Raw genomic sequence first — 12,903 nt, 5'->3', positions numbered from 1 at the left:
ATAAAATTAACTGTGCTCCAAAGGGCTCACAAGTCTTTCAGAAAAGATGGGATTTGTAAAAAAGGGAATTAAATTTTAACTTTAAAACAAAGCCTCAGGGTTTTTTTTTTTCTCCCCCAACTGTGACTTTGTCTTTTCTAATTGTTGTGTCTTGTCTAATTGTTTCTAATCAGAGAGGAGATGAAGACCTTTTTCAAACCTCCTCCACAAGGAGCCATTCAAATCTCTGGAGCAAGTGGCATTTGCAACACCACCAGTGTTACAGACCCCTGCAATTGCAGGGAATTTGTTGAATGTAATTCCCAACAGATTACAGAAATTGGATCTTGTACTACTCTTACATGCAGGTACTATGTAAGTCTTGCTATTAGCTTCAATATTTTCATGCAAATACACCCTGGTATTCTAGCATGGAAAATATCTGGGTCCCAGACACTGTATACCAAGAAACTGAAATTTTGCTTTCCACTTGGATATTATCATCTCAGTTCCCAATCTCCATTTTTATTAGTTATTCCAAACTGTTAATAAAATACTTCCTCTTCACCGGAAGTGAGAGGGCTCTTATTCAACATTTGGACCATCTGCAGAATTATTCTCAACCTTCACTACATTCTCACCTCTCCCCTCTTTACACTCTGTGCTTGTAAAGCCTTCTTTGCACCAGTTTTAGATTTTCTGCACATGGGAATCTGCCAAATCAAACAGGTATTTGGCTGTTCTCACTTTTTTTTGGACATCAAACACATAGTCTAACATTGAGGTGTAGTTCTCCCCTGTAAATTATACTTTTCTTCTTTGTATTTATTCTTAATAAACCATTTGAGATATCATCTACTCAGACTTTTTTCTTCTTATTTAGAAAGAAAAGAAGTTTCATGCAACATGAGTACTTAAAATCATTTCAGTCTTAAGCCACGTTCAAATCCTTGGGCTCTTCTGGCCAGTGAACCTTTTGAACAAGTTTTCTTATTTTTCCAGGTTTGTAAATACTACAAGACTTAGAGATCTAGCTTGAACTTTAATATGAGTAAGACCCACCTGCGATCAGAAGATCAACCCCGTAAGATTATTCCCTTGGTCATAAAAAAGACATTTAACATTTTGATCACCCACCACGGCTGCAGCAAACACCACAAAGACACCTCCATAATAACATTAATAAACAAACATTTCAAGAAATAGTATTATTATTATTTTCCAAACCTTATTCAACCTGACTGGGAGGCAGCATATATTTGTATATATAATCATCCAAGGCTCTCTTTTGAGCTCCTTCCCAGACTACCATTATCATCATTTACCCAGCATGAACACAGCTACAACTTTTGCTCCAGTGCAAGAAAGAATCAGTGGACTCTTTCCCACTTCTTTTCAAATTCAAGTCAACACGATATATTCTGCTTGAGGCAATAGTACACCTCTGGTTCTTCTCCCATAACATCCATTCCTTCTCCTTAGTAACAAGCCTCTAAACAAGTTCTGCCTCACTGCCCATTTCTGGTCTTTTTCCATTTTTAATTCACCCATATGCCATCCTTGCTCTTCCTCTCTCTCTCAAGCCACCCTCCAGTTTTCCTAGAGTTCACCGAATGCTTGAGCCCATCACCTCTCCTGCTCTATCTGGACTGGCTATTCTTCTCTTTGCCATCTTGTTATCTAGTGTTGTTCACTCTTCCTTCATGTTGTAAGCTCAGCAAATGTACATTATAGTGCTATTTCCACTTTGAAATCCATCGCTCTTTGAAATCCAACTGCTATGCCTTATTTTAGCAGCCATGAAAAAATGCTAAACGTTCCATTCATTCCTCACCTGTCTCCAAGGTCTACCCTTTGGCTCCTCATTTACAGCAAGCATCAACATCTCCTCCCTACCTCCATCCATCACACCCTCAAGAATCTGTCCATCCATTACTGCCTTTACTTCCGTTTCCTCTAAGAGCTGCATGAAGCAATGCCTCAAATGCTGTAAGAATTTGCATCAAGGAGCACATCTCAATTTAGAGTGTTATATACTCTGTGGTTCTTGTAACTGATCATGAATATTACCGTAGATGATGATCCCTCCTGCACTGTTGCAGTTCATTGTTCCTAACACCAACAAAAATAAATAAAAAAAAAAAAACAAAAAACCAAAACAAACAAACAACAAACCCCTAAACCCAACTATAAATAGTACTTTGCTCTTTTTACTGTTTCGGTTAATTCTGACAGCTAGGTTTCTGGTATCTTCTCTTAGTTCAGTATTAGAATAGTGACAAAAATCATGTATGATGCATCCACCACATACAATGCACATGATTCACAACCCTGGCTTCCAAGTTCTTTACAAAGAAAAAGTGCTATTGTAAATCTTTTAAAAGGAGGGGGAAAAGCAATTTATATTCTCATGACCTCTTTTGACTTCATTTTCAACAGTCATCCCTGACAGTTCTTCTTACAGCTTTCCAAATTACACAGTTGGAAAGTAAAAACTAGCAAGTGTTGTCTTCTGCAAGTTGGTCTAATTACTCCAAATTCCTTTTTGAGCTACATCCAACAAAGCACTTTGAATATTTGCTTAATTTTAAGTGTGTGCATAGCCCCAGTGCAATAAGCACAGCTATTCTCATGCTTAGAGCATCTCTGAGACTTCATGGAGGACTTGACCAGAACTGGGGCTGTTTTATGTTAGTCTATCTGCTGGCAATAAAATGTTGCTGCTCCGTACAAATTCAGCCTCACTTTGACAAATGACTGGGTGACTTTTCTAATAGTCAGCGAATAGTAAAATGCAAAAAATTTGAAAATAGTTTCTTGTGTAGATTATTTCTTTTCAAGTGAGTTTTCAAGCATGTCTAGTGCAAGAGTAGACAGGTCCAGTCCAAATGAGCAATGGAAGTCAACAGGACCATGTTTATAGTCACAGGTCCATTCTCACCAACCTTCAACCAGTAGCACATTTATACACTCTTGTGGCTCTTCCTGTGCATTCCCTTCCCATCCATTTTGTAATATACTGCTTTCAGTTTCTCTTCATTATGGCTAGTACTCCACCCAAGAATCTTTTATTCTCTCATACATCATATTTCCTTCTCCCATATCAATCTTTTCCTTGCTACCAGCTCACAAGAAGCAGTAATCTTTCCACATGAAGGGTACCCTGCATTTCAGCCCTTGCACTGCCACCCCCTGGACATGATGCAGTAAGAGGGAGGAACAGCCACAGAAACAAAAGCATCACTTACAACAAGACCCTGGGAAGCAGGTTAGGACCCCAAGGATTATTAAATTATGTAACTTAAACTCTTCATCTTTTAAATCTTCATTTGTGAAGCCACAATCGCCACCTGTCAATTAGCCTCATACTTGTAGGCTTCAAGTTTTCATGCTGACACAGGACACTTTGGCAAGACCCAGCAGCCCACAAACACGCACCCTCTTAACAAAAGAGCGTGCCAGGGAGATCAGTCAGGACACATCCAGTCGTGCTTCAATGAAAGTAGCATCACGCCTAACAAAACAAAGTGAGAACTCTAAAACAAAAATAGTAAAAAGGCATTTTCTTCTCACCAACACAAGCGTAGCTTCTACCAGCAACATCAAGGGAGGGGGACATTGACTATCCTGTGTGGGGTGCAGCATTTCAGACAGACGCTTCCCAGCACAACTGTGGTGCCGCTGCCAGTGCACACACCCTGCACAGACACCCCAGCTCCCCACTGAAAAGACAAATGTCCCACAGGTCCATCTGCCAAAACTGTCTCCTCGCTCTCTCCTTACACATCCATCCCGAACCATGCCAAGTGCTACGCAAAACCAACTGCTCACCCAAAGGCACTGGGCAAGGACCATCACAAGACAGTGGGAAACACAAGGGACAGGGATGAAATACACTATGCAAGGAAGCGTAGAGGCACCCGTGGAGGCATAAGAAGAAGAAATATCAACACTGACATCTGCTGATAGTTTAGGAGGCTCAAGAAAAGGAATAGGCAACAAGTCAGATGCACAAGTACCAGGTGGCACACCCATATCTCAATGGCCAACACAAGCACTGGACCAGCACAGGCACAAAACAGACACACGTGGATTTTCACAGCAGTGTTTTTGCTAGACAAGGACAGGAGCTGCTGCTGCTGCAAGCAACTGAAGACAGCGATGTAACATAATCAATGTTAGATGAAGAGCTACCAAACACTACACGGAACAATTTTTTTTTCCTCGTTTAAACAAGCTGCCCTCAGACCCTTCTTCAGCTCATTTGCACCTGAAGCAGCAAAGGATGCTAATTCTCAAAGGTGTTTCCTCCAGCCATCAGTTCGGAAGTATCTGAAACATTAACTTGTTTGTATCAGAAAAGGACAAAGGAGAAGACACTGCTGGAAGCAATGAATGAGTGGGAAGAGCAACCAGACAAGCTGCAAATCGATGCTATTTGTGGGAGCAGTGCCAGCGGATGAATGCAGTACATCATGTACTCTTGAAAGTTGTTCTAACAACCACCTTCTGCAATCTTTCATGTGCCAAGTTAACCCCGTGACTGAGGACATCCAGCACTTCAGCTGTGCAGAAAGAATCCAAACCTCCCTCTCTTTTTTTTAATATATATATGTATATGCATATATATACATATATAAAAACATAAAAGACTTACATACATATACACACACTCATACATGCGAGTCTTTCTTTGTATATCTATATTTGTGTATGTGTAAGTATAGGTATAAAATATATGTAAAAATTAAACAAGACTGAGCTTGCTACCTTTTGTAATTAAGGCAGTGGCAGTCATGCTACAGGTTCTCCCAAAAGGACTCAGCCTGCGTTTTGTAGCAGTGCAGTGACAGTCCTGTTGCAGCAGTGAACATCATTAAGGGACAGAAAAGGGAAAGATTATAGCTGGGGAACGGAACTGATAACAGTCCTACCTACATGTGGCTATAAAAAAGATGAGAAGTTGCATGCATGTTTTGCTCCCCTAATCCAACATTACAGTCAAAACACCACCAAAAACCATACCAAAAAGCTATCTGAACAACACATACACAAACCACAACAAATCCATCAAATTTATCCAGGTTGTCTGAAGAGTATCTGCAAGTGCAATGCCACTTACAGGCATGCAGCATGCTCCTCTTACCTGAACTTCAACAGTGGAAGAAGAGATAACAGAGCATAGAATCATTTAGGTTGGAAAAGATCTTCAAGATCATCGAGTCCAACCATCAACCATGCCCACTAAACCATGTCCTGAAGTACCCTGTCCACTCGCTTTTTGAATACCTCCAGGGATGGTGACTCAACCACTTCCCTGGGCAGCCTATTCCAATGTGTGGCAACCCTTTCAGTAAAGAAATTTTTCCTAATATCCAACCTAAATCTCCCTTGCCGCAACTTGAGGCCATTTCCTCTTGTCCTATCTCCAGCCACCTGACAGAAGAGACCAGCACCCACCTCACTACAACCCCCTTCAGGTAGTTGTAGAGAGCGATAAGGTCTCCCCTCAGCCTCCTCTTTTCTAGACTGAACAGCCCCAGCTCCCTCAGCTGCTCCTCATAAGACTTGTGCTCCAGGCCCCTCACCAACTTGGTTGCCCTTCTCTGGACACGCTCCAGCACCTCAATGTCTTTCTTGTAGTGAGGGGCCCAAAACTGAACACAGGACTCGAGGTGCGGCCTCACCAGTGCTGAGTACAGGGGAACAATCACTTCTCTGCTCCTGCTGGCCACGCTATTTCTGATGCAGGCCAGGATGCCGTTGGCCTTCTTGGCCACCTGGGCACACTGCTGGCTCATATTCAGCTGGATGTCAACCAGAACCCCCAGGTCTTTCTCTGCCGGGCAGCTTCCCAGCCACTCTTCCCCAAGCGTGTAGCGCTGCGTGGGGTCACTGTGACTGAAGGGCGGGACCCGGCACTTGGCCTCGTTGAACTTAATACGATTGGCCTCGGCCCATCGATCCAGCCTGTCCAGATCCCTCTGTAGACCCTTCCTACCCTCACGCAGATCGACCCTGCCTCCCAACTTGGTGTCATCTGCAAACTTGCTGAGGGTGCACTTGATCCCCTCATCCAGATCATTGATAAAGATATTAAACAGAACGGGGCCCAACACCGAGCCCTGGGGAACACCACTTGTGACCCGCCACCAACTGGATTTCACCCCATTCACCACAGCCCTCTGGGCTCATCCAGCCAGCCAGTTTTTCACCCAGCGAAGAGTACACTTGTCCAAGCCATGAGACACCAGCTTCTCAAGGAGTATGCCATGAGAGACAGTGTCAAAGGCCTTGCTGAAGTCGAGGTAGACAACATCCACAGCCTTTCCCTCATCCACTAGGCAGGTCACCTGGTCATAGAAGGAGATCAGGTTGGTCAAGCAGGACCTGCCTTTCATGAACCCATGCTGACTGGGCCTGATCCCCTGTTTGTCCTGCATATGCCATGTGAGCGCTCTCAAGACAAACTGTTCCATGATCTTCCCCAATACCAAAGTCAAGTTGACAGGCCTGTAGTTCCCCAGATCCTCCCTCCGACCCTTCTTGTAAACAGGCATCACATTGGCAAGCCTCCAGTTATCCGGGACCTTCCCCATTGACCAGGATTGCTGATAGATGATGGAGAGTGGCTTGGCAAGCACCTCCACCAGTTCCCTCAGTACTCTTGGATGGATTGCATCTGGTCCCATAGATTTGTGAGAGTCCAACTGGCGATGACCTGCTCAAACACCTTCCAACAAAGGAGAGATGTGATTGCCTTTGACTTAGCTTCACACAACAAGAATACCAAACCTGGCTGGAACTTTAGCAATATTCTTTCCCCATCCTTTACTGCTGACTCTTCATGCATAAATACTTTGTCACCTCTGCTAGACTCTGCTTCCCAGTACTTGCTGCCCTCCAAGTGTTTTCATGATGAAGACAATCATGCCTCTCACTCAATGATGCTTGCCAAAAAGAAAAGTTCTAATAATAAAAAAAAAGTTTTTTGCTAACAACTTATTTGTGCACTTTGCAAAAGTTAAAGGGGATGCAGTATTAAGTCTTGCCATTCACAAGCTAGCCTAGTTTGATGCAGTATTTCTCAAAATGGAAGGGAGAAAGGAGCAGAAGGCAAGAGAAGTGCAAGACTGTCCTGAAGGTGGATCAGAAGTTGTATCAAGAGGTAGCTGATAGCTGGACACTAACAATGATGTTATCACGAGGGAGTTCAGCTGGAAGCAGGAGGGAGACACAAAATAGCTCAAGGAATGACAGTTTGATGTATTAAATCACCTATCTGAAACCCAGCAGGTCACAACTTTTATCACAATCTGTCATCAAAGATTCTAATAGTCTAAAAAGAATTTGGCTAAGAAGATAAAGCTTTCTGCAGTTTTATCTGTGGCAGCTACAAAGCCAAATGATGTACCCACATAACATTAATGCCAGATAATTTAACACCAGATCCTGTCAAAAACGTGCCTGTGGTTTTCCCAGCCAGTGATGATACCACTAAACTGTACCACAACAATTTTCGGTTATGAATGGTCTCTTACCTTCATCAGCTGTTAGAACTTGAGGGAAATAAAGATAAAAAATTAATTTTGTTGTGGATAAAAGAATGAATTCTTGTAGAGAAGAGTCAGAAAAATAGACAGTACTCAGCAGCACACACTCTAAGTGAAGATGCTCATAGGAAACTGAAGTTCAGATGGCTCAGATCAGCGACTTGAATTCAGCCAAAACCACCCTCAAGATGTGTTTGGAAATCAGGACATCGAGCTTCTAATTTCAGTCTGACACTAATTCGGCTGTGCAAATGTGAACTCATTTCTCAGAGCTTCCTCTGTTCTCACTTCACTGCTGGTAAATACTGGGGGGCTTGCTGTTGTGTGGTTTGCATTTTGGTTTGGGTTTTGTTTGTTCATTTGGAGGGAGGGAGGAGGTGTCGGTTGGTTTGGGGTTTTTGTTTTGGGGCTTTTTAAATACAATTTCACACTTAAGATGCTTCTAGGCAAATAATAATTTTTAGCAATGTATTACCAAGACAGACGGTGGAAGAGTTGGAAAGAGAACACCTCCCTTTCAGAACCACGTCTTCCAGCTCAATTCTTGGACCTCATCCGCCTCCAGTTTCCCCAGATATGGGCTGTGCACAGAGAGTGCCTGAGGCACCACTAACCTGAATTAACCCGAAATCTGGTTTTTTAGTGACTTAAAGCTTTAGAAACAGAAGAATTCACAGTCTGAAAAAATTACATGCAACTAATCGGCAAAAAACATCCACACACTTAAAAATGACAAAGTAAACCAGCCTTAATAGAGTAGAACTTGCCCAGTTTTAGCACGGTTGTCAAGGGTACAATGCTATCCAGCTGGCTGTAGTAGTGTCAAAAGATGGTGGTGTATAATAATATTAATACTGATAAAAAACAAAGCCTGACAATTGTAATCCTGATACTGGTGTGTTTCCTTTGAGGGTTGCTCAGCGATTAAAGATTTCTAACAGTGTTACATTTCAAAAGGACAATGCTCCAAATCCCTCAGCAAATTATAAGCCATTTACAGATTCTTCTTGGTTTTCAACTTTATAGACAGAAAAAAAGCCATGCACATTTAACTGTATTAATGAGATGAACAGCTTAACATCTAAAAACACTTAAGAGAGCCATTATTTCTACAATGTAAAGCGTGATTTCTTCCACAGCAGAACTGGTATGCCGCAGCACTGGCAGATGAGGATTCTTTTTCTGCAATTTATCACTCGTGCTGGCCTGCATTAAAAGAAAGCATTAGTGCACAAATGCCCTTCTGCACTTGTTTTGCTATTTTGCTACCCCAAAACAACTGGGTATAATCCTACTAATAAGAAGGGGCATTCTGGTTAAAAAGAAGCAGAAAGGATCTTGAATTAACCAAAACATTACTGCAACTTTCCCGCTCAGTAAGGCATTTTTGAAAGCTGACTGGTTTGCTGGTAAGACACTGCAGACAACAGTTTTATGAGGCAGGTGGCTACCAATAAGTCTAGTTATAAACTACATAAGAGCCCAGCTGTTAAAAATATCCTAAGTTCAACAGCTGTCACTGAGGCCCCTAAGAACTACCTGGCAATTAGTCATCTTACCAACACTGCAGCCATTCCCCAGGAACCCAGTTAAGACAGTGTTGACTTGCATAAAAAGGTAATTGCATAGAAGGTTCTATCACATCCATATATTTGAAGAGAGCAGGCAGTATACAAATAACTTCTATTCAGCAGGAGATTATTCTGCAAGATAATTCTGTTGGTTTTTTTCCCTTCTCCTCACCCACTAGTATCTTTTCAACAATGCAAAAAGCAAAGAACATCCATCTCAACAGATGCTTGGAGTTGTGATCCTGTAACCCATCTGGGACCGCCTATTTTGCAGGTTGTAAAGAAATACTGAATAACTGCCCCCAGTCTCATCAGCAGTGCTAGAGACAACACTAAATGTCAAAGCCTGGGCCAGTTTACCTGATATCAGTCATAAACAAATGAAAAGGAATCCTCTCAGACAATTTGTTAATGAGAGCAAGATAAGAAGAGTAAAAACTATAATTTGCAGCAGTTAACCAAGATCAGAACTAAAGCAACAACATCAAGAAAAAAAATGAGAGACTAATATAAGCATTTTTAACAAATAGCTTAGTGAAGAGAAGCCCCTTTCACTCTATCAACACACAGTGGGCTTTTCTGATTTCCTCTAGGGTCACCTGGGCATGGTAGAAATGACGATAGAAGAGTTACCATTTATCTCGCATAACAGTTTAATAAAATTAACATTTCAACATTTTTCCACAACTACATCTGTAGCAATGGCACCAACAAATTGTAAGATTCCCCTCAAAATGGGTCAAATCATAGTCTCTAGACAACAGGACTTCTGTCAACTGTCTTTCAAGTGGTCAACTGTATTTCAGATGCAAGGGAATTATTTCCCAGATTCATGACTGTCTTTTAAGAACTACCTGGAAGGTCTTCAATCAAGTTTTGTCTTGATTTGACCAGATACAGCAACTGGAATTGCCCATTCATAGGGTCAGCAGCAGCAAGCAGCTGGCAGCATCCCTCCAAAAAGGCTCCCAGGGAGTAGGTATCATTTTCCCCTGACATAACTATCCTCGTTAGCTCCTCAAGTAACTACACAGGGAGACTTTGGTTTCTAATCTGTTCTTTTCCCCCTGAATTGACAGACCTCAGAAACAGATGCTATTGAGTCAGTATAAGGAACAAAACAGTTTGAGCCACAAGTTTAGCCTTGAGAGTGCACGCACATGCTTGAAAATTAACATCTTTCTGAAATCCTTCATTTTTCAGTGCTTTTCTTTTGAAAGCAGAAATGGCAGATACTCATCTCTTATGCATATGACACACAGCACTTTTAAAATTCTGAAATAAAGGCAATAAACAAAAATACATCAACTACAAGAGTCTTGTATTTTGTTAGTGCCCACAGTTCCGAATGACATGGGGGGGTCTTGGAGGGGTTTCAGGGAGGAACATGCCATCTGTTGACCAAAATACCAATTACCAATATCAACTGCTAATTTCATTCCCTGCAAGCACCTAGAACCCTCCAATTACTTTACTTCCAGGGAAAAAACCCAATGCTACAGCAGGCTTTTAAAGGTTTATAACAGATCCTGCAGAAGGGGATAAACAAATCTTTTTAAAAGGAAAAATGTCATTTTACTAATGCCCTCTGCAAAGAACGGCTACATTAATCTTGGCAATCTTTAAAAATCCTCCCCCATGTTTTCAAAAGACAGCCAGAGCATCGAGATTCGTTCAACAAATGGCAGCATGAGTCAGTGGGCCTGGAAGCTGTGGGTAGGAAGGAGTAGATGACATCCATGGAGTCACAAAGGTCTTCAGAATGATTCATGTCATGACATGGATCCAGAAAAGTGACTTATGGTTTAAACATACACTATATGGCTGTTTCTGTATCCAGGCCTAGGGACTCACCAGCCAGCATGGCACTGTTACAGCAAACATGTCCCAGTCCATTCACCAAATCAACCTCCCTCTCTCCTCACCAGATAAATAGTTGAGCCAGCATGAAATGTCATGCCAAAGTTGGCACTAGTGCTTGTACAGGGAGGTAGAGTTTAGACCGTATGCTCCGCTGTCACTCAAAACTGCTTTCAAAAAGTAGAACAGCAGCTCTGTTGTTTTAACCTGGGAGCTCTGTAAAACTCCAGAATCTTCACAGTGGAGCTCCAGATTACCCCTGGTGAAAGAAAGCAGGGAAACGAGCTGGAAAATGTTTGTATGAGTCAAAACTGACAAACCCTTATTCACACACTAAAAGGCCTCGTACCAGCATGATTAGTCACAAAGATCTCAGCTTTCATTCCTGTCAAACCATGTCATTTTACATTTAATGAGGTATCCCAAAGAGGTAGCCCAAAAAAGACAAAAAACAAAGAAATAAAATTTTTGAGTGTGCCTAGCACACTCAAGAATAGACCTGCTTCTCCAAATACAGTCCCAAGCCAACAAAACTCCTCAGCCAGAAGTAGCACTGATCTTGGGAAGATATCATTAAATACTGTCCACATATAACTCAAAGAATACAATGCAGTCACCAGTCCAGACAACCTTTGTCTTCTGCTGGGATTGCCTCTTGTACGCTATTGCACTCGCTTCCAAATGATATACAATTTATTTCAAAGTTACTAGGCAAGTGAAAATGAGTTGTGAACACGCACTGAAAATGTCCACAGACTTCATGCTCCTTACAAGAAAACTTTTTACCTCTGTCAAGAAAAAAAACTCAGATGTTAGGTCAGTTCCCAGTCTCTCAGTGCACACAAGACCTCTGCCACGAACACTTTACAATACAGATAGCGATCTGTGATCCTCTTGCCATCAGAGACAACTAGGTCTCACATGCTGATGTTGTATTCCTGCCCTAGCTACAGAGACAGAGTCTCATTGTAGACTATATGTAGACATAGCCAGCGATCAAGGGAAAGAGGCAAGTTAGCAGAGGACAACCTCTTACACCAGTGGGTAACACTCAAATGCTGGATCATGCCACTTTCAAAAACATCACCTTTTGCAATCTGCACAATCTTCAATCAGCTCCCTAGAGGGAAACAGCCTTGTATTCCTCATTCCTCTTCCTCTTGATCTCTATAAACAAGAATTTCTTCCCATAGTACTAATACTAACTCTCACGTTTTCTTTATTCAGAACTATGCTAATTCTGGCTACAAACAGATACACATTAAATGTTTAGTTTTCAGCTCAGAAAGCAGAAGAGGGCCTGAACAACAATCTCAGAACTTTCGAAACCTTCTAATTTTAAATTTAAAAAAAAAAAAAAAAAAAAAAATCAAACAAACCATGCATATTTATGACGTAGGACTCCTATTTCAGTTGTTAACTAGGTCTGAGGAACAAAAAATGAACATAGCAGAGAAATTAAACATGGATAAATACTACAATTTTGAAATCAAAAGTTGCTTTAGTAACTTTTAATAACTACACATTCCCTGAACAACCTGATGCAGCTTTGAAGTTAGCTCTGCTAACTTAAGAGGAGGCTGGACTACACACTTCCACAGCAGGCCCCAAACTGAATCTTTCTATGACGCTAGATTTATTCAAATCACCATTTAGTGCACATTCCTGAAATTCTTCCTGAGCTATTCTACTAACAGGCTGAACTCCTCTTAATGTGAAAGCAAGTAATCCGTATCACGAAAGAGCATTGTGCAGGGCTTTTTGGTTTGGTTGTGTCTTTTTTTTTGTTTACCTTTCTTTTCAAACCAAATCTAATAATCCCATCCATGTATTATTATATAAAGTTTCCAAGGTAGAAGGGATTTTCCATCTTTTCAACTTGTGAAAGGCCTGAACTAAGATTAACAACCAATCAGAACAAGATTTTGTTTTTTAGTGTG

General features: G+C 41.5%; 1 protein-coding gene and 1 long non-coding RNA gene across 2 annotated transcripts in view; both read right to left on the bottom strand.

The window, feature by feature from the left end:
• The window catches only part of PNPLA7 (patatin like phospholipase domain containing 7), a 130,944-nt gene that overhangs the window by 79,911 nt on the left and 38,130 nt on the right, over positions 1-12,903 (bottom strand). The gene's annotated exons all lie outside the window — the stretch shown is intronic.
• On the bottom strand, positions 9,739-12,604 carry LOC138682201 (uncharacterized). The gene is made up of 2 exons (XR_011322360.1): positions 12,051-12,604; positions 9,739-11,222 (listed from the first exon to the last, which is right to left on the bottom strand). It is a non-coding gene; the product is annotated as an uncharacterized lncRNA (long non-coding RNA).

Source organism: Haliaeetus albicilla, chromosome 26 (genome assembly GCF_947461875.1).
Source record: "Haliaeetus albicilla chromosome 26, bHalAlb1.1, whole genome shotgun sequence".
NCBI lineage: Eukaryota > Metazoa > Chordata > Aves > Accipitriformes > Accipitridae > Haliaeetus > Haliaeetus albicilla.
This window is presented reverse-complemented; position numbering and strand designations above follow the sequence as displayed.